A 16,185-nucleotide genomic window follows, 5' to 3' on the forward strand; every position below is an offset into this window, starting at 1 on the left:
GGAAACATGTGTCCTACATACACATGCCAGTGCATTCGGACATGTTCAAGGCCTTACGCATCAGGGCCTTATATGTCAAACCACTGGAATCCTGCTACGGCATTATGCATACAACCTCTGGTGGTAAATAATTATGTTGTGGGTGTGTTTGGTTGCACCAAATATCATGAAATTTCATGATCAATACCAAACCTTGGTGATGTTTCACTTTTTCTTGAACTGTAAATTTTCATAATATTTCAGGAAATTTGGTTCAACCAAACGCATCCTAAATATAATAATTTTCTCAGAAAACATTGGTCTACTGGAATGTCTGCTCGAAGTTGACATGTATCCTGGCTGCCGGGACGTGGTCTTGTGCAGGACGTCGGAGCGGTGCATCAAGTGTCTGACTGTGAATATTACCTAGCACAATCATCATCCCAGCCCATATATCAAGCAGGTCACATCTACAATGAATCAGACCATGAGAGAGCCTGTTATGGACCGTCCATTGGGCATGATGTGGGCTGCCTGATATTTTTAATTGGTAACTCTCATGGTGCGGATTACCTTATGCACAGCTCAAATGTCCTATGTTAACATGTGAGCTGGATGCATGTGAAATTCATATGCTACTGATATTATATCTTGACTATCCATTTGATAACTGATAGCCTTAAAATCCGAGGATTGGAAGTCAAATGGAAAGTCAGTGTCCTCTGTGATAGGTGAATTCTTTGTTGATCTCGGCTGTGGCCCTTTGATTGGAAGGTTGGGATGGATCGATTTTTCCATGTCTTCACATTGATATATTGACCGTACGGAAGTGGGCCATCATGATGAAGTTTTTTTTTTTTTTTTTTCTATTGATCTGAAAAACAAGCCCTGTTCCTTCTCCAATCACCATCGTTTATTGATATTAATTACATGTCAGATAGCTAATGCTTGTCCGTTGAAATCTTGGATCTGATCGAAGAAGAGGGAATGTATGAGATCCAACCCTGTGGTGTGTGCTTTTGTTAAAAATTAGGCTGGTCTGATTGTCAGTTGGGTCCCACATGCATTATGGTGTACAGGTTCAATGCATTCGAGGACCATCTTTTTCCTTGAAAATGGATTGCGTGAAGACCTGATAGGCCCACTTGGTGAACGGCCTGGATCCCATGACCACCCATGTTGAGCGTGGGTAGCCTTCATCTGTGCGATCTGCAGTAATCAAGTGGTTAGATCTCAAGGATCCTTACAGGCAATGTCAAATGCGTGAGTGTGGGTCAGAATAGACGGTGGGATATCAGGGAATGTCGACAATATCAAGCTGGACCGTTTATCAGGTAAGAGGGCTCATGGATGTTTAGTGTGGACCGTTGTCTATTATTGGAACTAGCAAATTTGATCTTCCGCATTGTAGTTGCCACGTGATGAGTTGTGTGGAGCATCTGGATCACATGTGCAATGGGACACCTGATGCACGGCTCTGAGGAGCCACACGCTTTTTAGGTTAGCATGTGTATCGTGAGGATTGGAACCAGAAATGATCTAGCCAGGCTTTAAGCCCCCAGACGGGGCACATGTTTAAGTGGGCCCAACTACTGTTTCGATGGACCCCAATGTTGTTGATGAAGCATGTCCCGTTGGGATCCAATCCTTCCATCGTTGATTGCTGCATATACAACTACCTAACAATTTTTATAGTAGCAACTGATGGAGGGTTAGATATAAGTGGATAATCCATCTGGCCCACCAGATCAGCGATCACCAAGCCAGAGGCTCCCTGGTATGACTCTAGCCCTGTGGAAAATGGAGGTATGCAGCTTGTTCACAACAGGTGTGGAAAACGTGTGGTGTCTGGACTGTTGATCTGGTGGGGTACCATGTGGACGGCAAGGGCACTAGTAGTTGTAATCATGTGGTCAGTTGTTGTGATGGATGAGAAATTGCCATCTGTGCATACGTAAAAAAGATTTGATGCTCTGGCTGAGTAAGATTATCTATACACACTGGTGAGCCATTGCATAAATGTACGGCAGTCCTAACTGGTCAGATAGTAGAGGGGAGCGGATTAGGTGTTACTTATCTTTTCCGTGTGGGGCCCATCTTGATGAATGTGTTGTAAAAATACGCTGCCCATCTGTTTTTCCAACTCATTGTATGATGCTATCCCAAAAATTAAGTAGATCTAAATTTCTGGTGGACCACACCACTAGAAAAAGTGGTGAATGTCCTATAAATGCTTTTTGTAGGTGCCTACAAAAGTTTTGGATCAAGCTGATCTTTGTATTTTTCTCTTCATCCATATCCTTTTGACCTTATCAACAGGTTGGATGGCAAATAAACATCACGGATCTGCTTACAGTGGGCCCTATGAAGTTTTTAATGGTAGGCATTCAATCACTACTGTTTCCTCAGATGTGGTTCACTTGAGATTTGGATCTGCTTAATTTTTTGGACCATGTATTAAAATGGGCTAGTAAAACGGATGAATGGCATGGATATACAACACATCATCAAGGTGGGCCCTACGGTAAGGTTAACATCTTGGAGGCCAGTGTAAGTTGGTGGTCATCCAAACATAATTAAATGTCCTTTATAGCCGCCGGATCAGCTGGCGTGCAATTGGATGGTTTAAAGTAGTTGTTGAGGGTCCAAATTCAACCAACAGATGCCCATTAATATGTGGTAAGGTTCGTGCAATCATTCTGACTTTTTAGGATATGCACCATCTATACTGGGGCCCACTGATTGGACGGTTTGATTGTACCTTACCTGTACCAAATATGCATTGAGCGGCAGTGTATCAAGTGTACGTGGAGATGACTTAGGAGAAATACTTTGTTACTCCGGCGGCGTGGGATGGATGATACGCATGCAATTGGAAGTTGCTGAGAAACTGCATACGTGGCATACAAGTAATTCAACATAAATGTCACAAATTACGTGTACCAGTTTTGATGTGTCACGAACAAAATATTACTCTTCTTCGATTATCCTACTATTGGATTGCTGGACACTTAATGGACGGTTAAAAATGAAAATTATTGAGTAGTCTTATTTCCAAAATACAAGTGTCCACGAATCAAAGGTTAGGATTGTTCAAATAATCTGATTTTTAGAGTGTTACTCGAAAACAGTTTAGTTGTACAATTTAGTCGGTTTAATTTGAGTTAATATATTCCACGTTTTCCATTTCTACGAATGCCAGTGTATCAACTGTCACATGCAGCCTCAGTATCAAATAACTCATGCACCCAGTCATCCTCCATTTGGAAATAATAATAATAATAATAATAAAAAGAAATCAGGGGAAACCTTTGATACCCTGGTAGAGTGTAGTGAATGATACGCAAGCACTAAGAAGTTTCTTAGAAATTGCATACTGGCATACAATTAATTCTAATTGAACTGTCCAGATAATGGGTCCCACTTTAGATTTATGGCGACCTAAAAAAAATATCCTTATTTTATTATCTTACCATGGGATTGGTGGACATTTATTGAAAGGTCAAAAATGAAAAATATCAATGGTCTAGTTTTTCCGAAAACATGTGTCCACGAATCAGAGGTCAGGATTACTCAACCAATCTGATTTTGGGACTGTGAATTAATGACAGTGGATTCCACAATTTGGTTGGTTTAATATAAGCTAACATATGCTACGTGGACATTCTGTGAGTACCTTTGCATAGAGCATCAGACTCCGCCAGAGTATCAAATAACTCCCATAATGATATTGTTATCTATTATTAAACACAATCTACCGAACTCTTACAGCGAAAGGAGAATTGCTCAAGTACATCCAGTTGCACCGATGAGTTGTAGTTCGACTAGAGCATTATTCCCAACATTGTAATGTACGGTTGATATTAAACATGCCCAAAAGGTTGGGCCCACCATGATGATCTCCTATCTAAAAAAACAGGCTGATTCATTCATAAGCTGGATATCCGTTCATTTCAAAACAATCAACGGCTAAAATTTTTTCTCTACACCCACATGGCTAAGTCGATTAGTTTGATTTTTGAACCAGGCAATTTCAATCGTGGGCCTAGATCCTGGATAATTTGGATATCATAGTCACGTCACACAATGGCATGAGCGAATAGTTGCACTGTGACTAAAACCCTACATTTGAAATTTTGGATGCACATGGATTTTCCATATTGAAGTCAACACTTGAAAGAGAAATTTACAACTGTACGACCCATTTATGGCCTATTTAAGCTCACTTTCTTTTTACCTCGCGAGAATAATTCCCATACGTACGGATGATTGGCCAAAGGTCGAAGATGCCCCTACTTTTTAAGATTTTAGAAAGCTGGCATTTACTATCACTACATATCATACCCGTAGCTATAATCATAGGCCCTACTTATTCAATATGTCCTTTAACATGTATCGAAGGTCTTTCAACATGTACTCCGATATATATCGAAGGTCTTTCGATATAATAAAAAAAGGTCCAGGATGGTCTACAGAGTTTGCCTAAAAAATCCTGCAATTTCTAATACATATTGGAGAGTATTCAATATGTATTGAAGGTATTTTTCCCTATCACTACGGATTATAACCGTAGTCATAACTATAATATGTGGCAGTCTGTGCAATTTTTATTTTTTATTTTTTACATGGAGAACTTTATTCTACCTATAATTTTCTCTAATACATATTTATATAAATATGTATATATAAGCATATAAAAATTTTTTCTCTCTTTTTTTCATTTCTTTCTTTATTCATTTAACAAGAATATCTTCTAAACCAAAATTAGTTACTTGACGTACCCTATATGATTTTGGGGTAGGAGAAGCTACTTTAGCCAACCAACTTGGTTATTTTCCAAGATTCCATCAGGTCAATGGTTGAAAATCCATTTCATTCACTTCGCGGTCAATTTCAATCACTTCGCGGTCAATTTCATTCATTTCATTTACTTCGCGATCAATTCCATGCATTTCATGGTCAATCCCGGCAATTCCCCTTCACTTCACGGTCAATTCCATGCATTTCATAGTCAATTCCGGCGATTCCCCTTTACTTCACGGTGTATTCCATGCATTTCACGGTCATTTCCCTTTACTTCACGGTCAATTCAATGCATTTCATGATCAATTCCCTTCATTTCACGGTCAATTCCATTCATTTCATGGTCAATTCTGGCGATTTTCTTCACTTCACGGTCAATTCCATGCATTTCACGGTCAATTCACTTCACTTCATGGTCATTCCAAGCATTTCACAGTCAATTCCCTTCACTTCACGATCAATTCCATGCATTTCACGGTCAATTCCCTTCATTTCATGGTCATTTCCATGCATTTCACGGTTAATTCCGGCGATTCCCCTTCACTTCACGGTCAATTCCATGCATTTCACGGTCAATTCCCTTCACTTCACGGTCAATTCCATGCATTTCGCGGTCAATTCCGACGATTCCCCATCACTTCACGGTCAATTCAATTCATTTCATGGTCAATTCCCTTCACTTCACGGTCAATTAATTCTCTTCACTTCACGGTCAATTCCATGCATTTCATGGTCAATTCCGGTGATTCCCCTTCACTTCACGGTCAATTCCATGCATTTCACGGTCAATTCCGGCGATTCCCCTTCACTTTATGGTCAATTCAATTCATTTCACGGTTAATTCCCTTCACTTCATGGTCAATTCCATGCATTTCACGATCAATTTCGGTGATTCCCCTTCACTTCACAGTCAATTCCCTTCACTTCACGGTTAATTCCATGCATTTCACTCCATTCACTCCCTTACACTCAAATACACATCCCAACTCATCTCTGCCATCCCTATGGAGATTCAATGAAGAAAATGGGTGAAAAGAAGGAATAAGGATGACAGAGATGAGTTCGGACATGTATTTGAGTGTAAGGGAGTGAATGGAGTGAAATTTATAAAGCACAGGCATTTTTGACCTGTGAAAAGTTGTCTGGGAGTGGATGCGTCGCAGAGAAAGAAGGAAATGGAGTGAATGAAGTGGACGCGTCGTGCTATAAATACACGTGTTTCTTCAACCGTGAAGTAAAGGGAATTGACTAGGTCGACCGGGTCCAGATGGGGTCGACCTTGTTCCCCCTCAAAGCTCTTTGGGCCATACCTGAGTTATAGATTTATCCTGTGATTTTGGTTTCCACCCAAACTTGTTGAGGAAACTATATATTCTTAATATATGGCGATTCTAAGAATTTAACATTATACCCTTCGAAATATCTCACATACATCCTCTGCATTGACCTTCATGCCAATTGCTTTCAATGGGTCCTGGTATAAAGAAGAAGTGGAGCCCAAACAGCTTTCAGCTAAACGGGGTCAACCCCACGAAATGTGTGGAATTGACCGTGAAGTGAAGCAAATTGACCGTGAAATGCATTAAAATGACCGTGAAGTAAAGGGAATTGACCGTGAAATGCATTGAATTGACTGTGAAGTAAAGGGAATTGACCGTGAAATGCATGGAATTGACCGTGAAGTGAAGCGAATTGACCATGAAATGCATTGAAATGACCGTGAAGTGAAGCGAATTGACTGTGAAATGCATTGAATTGACCGTGAAGTAAAGGGAATTGACTGTGAAATGCATTGAATTGACCGTGAAGTAAAGGGAATTGATCGTGAAATGCATGGAATTGACCGTGAAGTGAAGGGGAATCGTTGGAATAGACCATGAGATGCATGGAAAATGATTGTGAAGTGAAGGGAATTGACTGTGAAATGCATTGAATTGACCGTGAAGTAAAGGAAATTGATCGTGAAATGCATGGAATTGACCGTGAAGTGAAGGGGAATCACCGGAATTGACCATGAAATGCATGGAATTGACCGTGAAATGAAGGGAATTGGTCATGAAATGCTTGGAATTGACCGTGAAGTGAAGGGAATTGACTGTGTAATGTATGGAATGACCATGAAGTGAAACGAATTGACTGCGAAATGCATAGAAATGACCGTGAAGTGAAGTGAATTGACCGTGTAATGCATTGAATTGATTGTGAAGTAAAGGGAATTGACTGTGAAATGCATGGAATTGACCATGAAGTGAAGGGGAATCACTGGAATTGACCGTGAAGTGAAGAGAATTAACCGTGAAATACATTGAATTGATCGTGAAATAAAGGGAATTGACCGTGAAATGCATGGAATTGACTGTGAAGTGAAGGGAAATCGCCGGAATTGACTGTGAAATGAAGGGAATTGACTGTGAAATGCATTGAATTGACCATGAAGTAAAGGGAATTGACCGTGAAATGCATGGAATTGACCGTGAAGTGAAGGAGAATCGTCAAAATTGACTGTGAAATGCATGAAATTGACCATGAAATGAAGGGAATTGACCGTGAAATGCACGGAATTGTCAGTGAAGTGACGGGAATTGACCATGAAATGCATGGAATTGACTGTGAAGTGAAGGGGAATTGTCGGGATTGACCATGAAATACATGGAATTGATCGTGAAGTAAATGAAATGAATGAAATTGACCGCGAAGTGAATTCAATAGATTTTCGACCATCGACCTGATGGAATCTTGAAAAATAACTAGGTTGGTTGCCTAAAGTAGCTTCTCCTATCCCAAAATCATATAAGGTATGTCAAGTAACTAATTTTGGTTTAGAAGATATTCTTGTCAAATGAATAAAGAAATAAATGAAAAAAAGAGAGAAAAAATTTATATGCTTATATATACATCTTTTTATAAATATTTGTTAGAGAAAATTGTAGGTAGAATAAAGTTCTCTATGTAAAAAAATAAATAAATAAATAAAAATAAAATTGCATGGACTGCTACGGACTACAGCTATAGCTACGGCTATAATCCGTAGCCATGGGGAAAACCACCTTCAATACATATCGAATACTCTTCGATATTGGAGGATTTTTGAGGTAAACTCACTGGACAGTTCTAGACCTTTTTTGATTATATCGAAAGACATTCGGTACATATCGAAGGACATTAAAAAAAAGCAGGAGCTATGGTTATAATCCGTAGCCATAGGAAGCCCTAGCTTTCATAAATCACATTTTTGAAAAAGCAAGGGCATTTTTGACCTTTGGCAAGTTGTCAGTATGTATGGGGATTATTCTCGCGAGGTAAAAAGAAGTAGGCTCTAAAATGTAAATGGGCCATAAATGGGTCGTATGGTTGTAAATTTCTCCACTTCAAATCAAAAGGATTTCATTATAATCGTAGAATGCTCGACCAGCTCTTATGTTAGTACAGGTGTGTCTTGAAATGTTGTGTTGTTCCCCTTGGATGGCTCATGCTCCAAAAACCCTCAAAATCGGAAGATTATACCCATTGAATAATTGGAACTTTTAGATGAACGGACACGGTTGATTTAGTTTTTCTGGTGTTGATCATCAATGAAATTTTTAAATTTTTAATCAGATTTATTGTGTATCGATAATTTACTGTGGGTCCCATTTATATCTACGGTTGAAAACATTAAACAATGGGCTCCGCTTGTATAAACCTAAAGTCAGGTGTACCGTAGGCTGTTGGGGGAATGTCTTTATCCACACAATCAAAAAGAAGTTTGCTACAGCTACTGCATTGTGATAGGACGCCTTTGGACCACGGACGCGCTTTGGATAGTGACGCTGCCACCAGCCAGGTGGCTAGTAGTCGGTGCTATGTGGACCCCACCATGATGTATGTGTTTTATCCACGCCGTCCATCAATTTGTAAAGATAATTTTAGGGCTTAGATCCAAAAAATGAGGTAGATCGAAATATCAGGTGGACCACATCATGGGAAAACAGTAGTGATTGAATTTCCACCATTAAAAACCTCTTAGAGCCCACTTTAATGGTTATTTGACATTATATATATATATATATATATATATATATATATATATATATAGAGAGAGAGAGAGAGAGAGAGAGAGAGTGTGGGGGTGGAAAACTTACGTGGCACACAAAAAAATAAGAATAATTGTCAAATCCACCGCTCCTTCTGTTATTATCCACCTTACATGCATTAAAATGATTTTTTCAAAACGAATGGATAAAAAACACGTACATGGCATCACAGTGGGCCCACCGTCAGGCAGGCCCACCATAACATATTATATAATATAATATAATATAATATATACTTAAATGTAATATAACATTATATATATATATATATATATATATATATATATATATATATATATATATATATATATATATATATAGAGACATGCGCGCACACACACATGAGGCATGCTCACCTGCACACCTATGCACGTGCGCACCTTTGTGCACGTGTCATTAACGTCTAATCCGAACGGTTCATGTGATGTGGAATCTCATACCATGTAACAAATAGTCACGATGCAACGCCGCCTCACCCAAAAGAAACAGTGGTGAACTTTCATCATATGAAAGGGAGTAGGTGAGACACCGCCTCACCCAAAAGAAACAGTGGTGAACTTTCATCATATGAAAGGAAGTTGTTGAGACACCGCCTCACCCAGTACGTTGCAACCCTTAACGCGGGGTTACCATGGGGCCCACCTCCATATATGTATTATGCACTTGCCCGTGAATATGTTTTTCCATGAAAAAATTAACACCGTAGACGCCCTCTTCTCATGTCTTGTATTTTTTTCCACAGTTGAAACTTATGTCACCAAAATAAATTTTTTGAACATGAAAAGAAAGTTTTGAACAAAAATATTTCTAATTTTAAGTTAAAGCATCTAGAAAAAGTGAAGATATTTTTATCTTTATTAATTCATTTATACAAATAGAGATCTAGATTGATAAGATAGGCTTTATTTGAGTTAAATAAAAAAAGGTGGATAAGAGGTCGCATCTACGGTAAAAAAAAAGAAGATTACCCGTGGACAGCATGGATGAAACACATACATTATGGAGGGGCGCAGAGCCGCAGAGGGCACATTCCACTTGCCGTTGGCTAGTGGCAGGGTCAGTAGCCAATCGGTTTCCCTGGGCCATAGCCGTATCCTACCAAGTCATAGTTCAATGATCCAAACGGTTGATTTGAAGATAAACACAGCTGATGATTATTTCTGGCAAGATCTTCTATTTTGAAAGGTACTATGATTTTAATTAACGGCCCACAAGCATCAATTAATCATATTGTTCATTATGAAGGATTAACGTATTATTTCTTATAGTAAAAAATTCTTTATATTTCCATCCATGGATAAGACCATCATATAAATAGTTTGAATGATTGAAAAATGACCTAAAATCCAACGGCTGTAGTCACACGAATCCATAATAACATATTACAACGTAACGTATTATAGCAAACCTCTGGGTAGAAATCTTGGGCCAGGGGGTTTTACTTTCTAGGCGTTGGATGATAAAATAGATTTGTCTCCTAATAACTTAGGCTTGAAAGGTGATATGCTTGATCCTGACCGTTCATATAGTAATTTCTTTTTATAAATGTCTTGAAATTAAAAATCTAATTAAAATAATTATATTACACATATAGAAAATGGTCTTCAAGCGTAAGGTGTAGATGAAATGTATTTGTTACGAGAAACTGTTGCCTAGGATCACTGGTTGTGTGATGTAAAACAATGATCCGTGGAAGGGACCACTAGATGGACGGATCGGATACAAATAACTAGATGAAACACAAATGTATTGCACGTAGTAACGTCTCTTTCAGATCCGTCGCGATGGGTGAAAACGACCTCAGTGGGTTTGGAAGTCAATCAAGCCCGTCCAAATCGTGGGTCCTTTGTCATGGAGCGCATTCCAAAGATAGCTGTCAAGGGTACTCGCTTGCGTGTGAAATGGGATTTTCTTCGCGGTACACGTGACACCCAGGCACGATCGTTTGAGATCCGTGCATTTATTGTGGGGTCCTCAATGTAAATGCCATGGCCCATCTATCCAAGGCTATACTCATCAGGTAGTCAACACGTGTTCAAGAAAAAGAAATAAATGGTTAAAAATCCGTGTGCGCCGCGCCCACCTGGCAAAGCGAGCCAACGTGATTTTTCACCGAGGAAATGTTCATGATGGGCCCACCTATTAACGGTCTGGATCTCCATATTCTCTCACTAGCCGAAAAATGAGGCTCATCTGGTAATCCTGACGGTTCCATCGGCCATCACCGTTGGAAGGAAGTGTCCACTCGTCCGATCTCAATGGTGAAATAATACTGACAGCTCGAGGGATGGTAGGTACTGTGCCTCCATCTGGTCACTGGACAGGTCAGATCAGATCAGAACCATTCACTTGATGGATAAAATCATGAACGACTAATATTCTATAAACCACAGGTCGGGATTGTTGGTTCTTCGGTTTACCGATTCGGTCACGTGATCAGCGTGGCATGCCTGAGGTATGTGACTAGTATCGAATTGAATCTACGACTCTGTACACACCCCACCCATGGCGACGTCTTGAGAAAGTTAAGATAATCTGACAACCATTATCAAACCCTTATTTAAACCAAAACCTAAACCTATCCTAACCCTAACCTGAATCTCAGCCGAACCATGATCCAAGCTAAATCCTGATCCAAACCAAACCCTAATCCAAACCAAAACCTACATCCAGCCTAACCCTGACCCAAACCTCAGCCTAAACACCAAACCCAGCTTAACCCTATCTTAAACTCTAATCCAAACCTCAAATCATCACCCAGGCCAAAGCGTACATACAAATCAGTATAAATCATGCTCATTTGAGCCTAAAAACTCGAAAGAAGACTTCCGGACGAGCCAGAGAACCAAACAAAGCCCATCGCCTAAAGCCTGAACCAAACCAGGCCTGGACGGTAGTCGGACTGCCGCTCCAGAAACGGGTAGCTGTCTCCTCCGAGCAACAGCTGTCTCTCGTCCCAAAGTCAACTTTCATATAGATTTACCCATTTAGCCTACCTTATTTACCGTTTTACCAACCTCCAAGAGCCAATGAGAGCATGCCACATGATATTCCTCTCTCCTTAATTAATCCCGAGCTGTTATGTTAGCTTTTACCCCTCTCAAACTAAGTAATTACCATAATGCTATCAGAAAAGGCTATAAATAGCATTCTCTTCTTCACATTTCACACATCAAGACAAACAGCAACTTCTCATTTCCAAAATCCAAGTGAGAGAGAGAGAGAGAGAGAGAGAGAGAGAGAGAGAGAGAGAGAGAGTTCTAAGCCTCCAAGATCCGATTTTTCAGCTACCTTTTAGCCTCCTCCCAACCATCTCAACCTCACAAGTCTAGCCCGGATTGATCATGGTGTAGTCCATGTCCCAGCCAACTTAAGATCAAACCAAAGATCTTTTCATTTTGTTTACATACAAGCATTCATCATAACATTTCTTCCCTTTTCAACCCCCCTGCTTCTCTAGATCACTTATAAATGTATGCTCTGTGACTTGACGTATATCGAATCCTATCACATCAGAAATTTATACTGTTCTAGTCCACTTTTTTTTAAAAAAAATTATTATCATTTACTTTTGTATAAGCATCATCACATTCGCCTTCTAGACACATTCCCGAACGTATGTTTTGTAGCTTACCGAAATCTCGGATCTTGCCGCATTAGAAATCCGCATGTGCCTAGTCCTACTCCGACCACATTATCCATCCCTTGAGATTTCCTTACCACACTAAGTAGAGACCGTACATTTGTACGGGCAGAGAGGGTTCCTAACACCTTCCCTCTTTGTAACTAAGTTCCCTTACTCGGAATCCCAGATTCTAGACAAGAAGTCAATCTAAGGTAGGATAATTTACGAATTTCTCCAACCCTACATATTCCGCAGGTTCTAACCGATTGTGGGATTTTGAGATTAAGTGGCTAGTGGCAATTCCAAACCGACAATCAAGGTTACATACCCCACAACATACAACACGCACGAAGAAGAACAAAAGTGAGATCGCAAAAGATCGTGGGCGTTGATTTCCCAGTGTTCACAGAATGGTGACTCCACTGGGGATTTATTAGAGTGCACTAGTCGAGACTCGAGTCGAAAGTGTGTGGTATTCCAATCATAAGGGACATTCATCATTGCATTCATATAAAAAAAATACATAACAGTCATGAGACAGACAAACAAGCTAACTAAAAAACATCAATCTTTGGCTTACACTTGTTTGGGCATCAATCCGAGTTATGACTACTCGATCCTGAGCAGCTATGGTTACCCATGAAGAAGAGCCGGCAAGTTAGCCAGCTCCTGAAACATCAGCATCAGCACCGGTACCGGTACCAGCACTGACACCAACACCTCCGGCAACTCCAATAGATTCACCAGCTACTGCAGCCTTGAATGAGATAGCTCAAAATTTCAAGGCATTGCAGGAGCTGCTAATTCGCCTAGTACCAACCGCCACACCGAGCATGCAGGCAACACAACCTAGTGTTCAAAACAGTTCAATCCCACAAACTCCTTTTGCTTTCTCCCTCATTCCTCTAGTAAATCCTATTCTCCCTATTCTTGAGGAATCAGCACAAGAACAACAGCAACAGACAAACAGGAGCAACCCTCCCACACATCTTTCAATACATTACTCAACACATCTCCCCGGAAACAGGAACAATAATCAGATCACAACATAGGCTCCCCCTAATGGGAGTCACATACAAGAATTAGCGGATGCCCACGAAGGGGGCCAGTTTCGAGTCCAACTTACTCTCCCTAATGGGAGTCACATTCCAAATTTGACAAATACCCCGGGCGGGAGCCATTTCCATACATCACACCTTCCCCCGAAAGGGAGTGGAGTTTAATTTCATATACCTCCCGCCACTGGGAGTCCGTCTTCTTTTCAACAACCTCCCATTCTCGAAAATCAAAGGGTCAAAGAAATTGACCCTTATGAGGAGGAAGCAGCCCAAGCCCTACAATAAGGAACAAGATACCCTCAGCATAACAGATTGGAATTGAGGAGTTGTGGGAACAGCTGCGAAGGGTACAAAATCAGTTGCAAGGCAGCAACGAGTGGGTTATCCATCCACTAAATTCAGGGATTTATATCCCTTTCCCGATGCTCGGGTGCCTCAAACTTTGAGGTACTGAAGTTCAAAAGAAATGACAGTAGCAGGTGCCCCACAACACATCTGAAAGCCTTAAATGCGATAGCAGGGAATGATGGGGCCTTGATACGGCTTTTCTAGAAATCCCTCAAGGGCGATGCCTTAGACTGGTACACTTCACCGACAGCCATCAGATTAGGACCTGGGAAAGACTTTCTCAGGCATTTATTGATAGATTCTCATATAATCTGAACATGACTTCAAGAAGAGCAGATCTAGTTGCCTTGAGGCAAAAGGCTAACGAATCATTATCGGCATACGTGGGATGATGGCGGGCTATGCCCGTCCGAATGAGAAACCCCATCGACAACGAGGAACAGATATCCATGATCGTCCATTCGGCAAACCCAAACATCTCTGGATATCTAATCTCGTACCCATATGTGAACTTCTCCCAGCTCATCCGCTTTGGGGAGCAAGTAGAAGCCAGGATAAGAGCCGGAACCATCTCCCCATGGCCACATCAGGCCCCCTCAGTCAAGAAAGTAAAGTCAAGGGGAAGCCCATTGGATATGGGAATGGAAACGGTACTGCTCCCGTGCAACATACTATAGAAGTTAGCAACATCGTTGCCAACATTGAAGGTAACTAGTACGCTTCGCAATCGGAGACACATCAAAACAGGCAGTACCAACCACAGCAAACCCAACAGGGATATTAGACACAACCGCATCAACAGCAACAGCAATAGCCTAGGGGAAATGCGCAAAACCAGTACAAGCAGGCAATGTTGGGCGGGAAGTTCACCCCTTTAGCACAAACATACAGTCAGATTATGACAATGTTGGTGCAAAAGCAACTTCTGACACCACTCTAACTTCGACCTTCGTCAAATCCCTTGCCCGCAAGTTATAATGAGAATGAGTATTGCGCATATCATCAGTCTCCCGGCCATCCAACCGACCGCTGTTTCGCCTTAAAGCACGCGGTCCAGGATTTGATTGAAAGCCAAAAGATTGCGATCACCTTGTAAGCTAACACTATGGCCCAAGCCAACATCCTCCATAATCCCCTGCCATTGCACCAAGTAGGGCCCAGCACATCCGGCACCTCTACCATCAACAACATTGAGGAAGGACGTCCCGCGTACTCCTTTCCACATCACTCCATACAAGCAATCATGCCTGATACGACAAATTGAACATGGGGATACCATCAGACGCCTCTGCCTGGGCAACAGGTATTTCTCGAAGTAGCACCGATAGCACAACCTCTCATCCTCCAAGGGGCACCACCAGCATCCAACAGACTAAATTCTCAGCCTCTCATTCTCCAAGGGGCACCACAAACATCCAAGAGGTCAAACTCTCAGCCTCTCGTTCTCCAAGGGACACGTCTAACATTATCTCCTGCATATCCAAATAGGTCAAGCTTTGAACCTCTTATTCTTCCAATAGGCCTCCCCGATCTAACCCCGCTAACCTTGCAAGGGGCACCTCCAGTCCAGTCTCCAAGCTTCTTCTTACCTCACCAATTGGCACACGCCCGAAGGATCCCTCCCTCACAGAATGAACACTAAAAGGAGGAGGAGAGTCCCATCGTAAAAACCCATGAGGATTCAGTCACACTTCAAGGGAAATCCTCGAGTCCACCACAAACTGTACCAGTAAAAATTCCGCAGCCTCAGGAACCGGTATACCTGGAAAGGAGGATGATTCCTTCCTATAATACAAAGGCAGTCCCGTGGCACTACCCAGAATGTGCTGAAGTGGGCAACAATGGTAGGTACTTTAGGAGGGACAATCAGAATCCGAAAGAAACCCGGGGAACTTTGTCAGGAACAACCCATAAAGATGATGCTGCCTACGACGTAGCCGCTCAGCTTAAAACTATTCCCACACAAATTTTCATCTGGGAACTCTTGTGCACATCGAGATCGCATCGAGAAATCTTTACGAAAACTCTGAACGATGTACACATCTCTCCTGACGTACCGCCTGAAATGGTGGCAAGCATGATCAGACAACTTCTTGCACCACAAGCCATCACTTTCTCCGATAATGAGTTACCACTTGAGGGCCGCAAACATGGGCGCTCACTCAATATAGCTGTTCGTTATAGGGATTTCAAGGTTTCACTCGTACTCATTGACAACGGATCAAGCTTAAACGTTTGCCCTCTGAGGACTGTTAAACGTTTGGGGATTGAACCATCTTCTTTTAGGCCTAGTACCATG

Source organism: Magnolia sinica, chromosome 16 (genome assembly GCF_029962835.1).
Source record: "Magnolia sinica isolate HGM2019 chromosome 16, MsV1, whole genome shotgun sequence".
Lineage (NCBI taxonomy): Eukaryota > Viridiplantae > Streptophyta > Magnoliopsida > Magnoliales > Magnoliaceae > Magnolia > Magnolia sinica.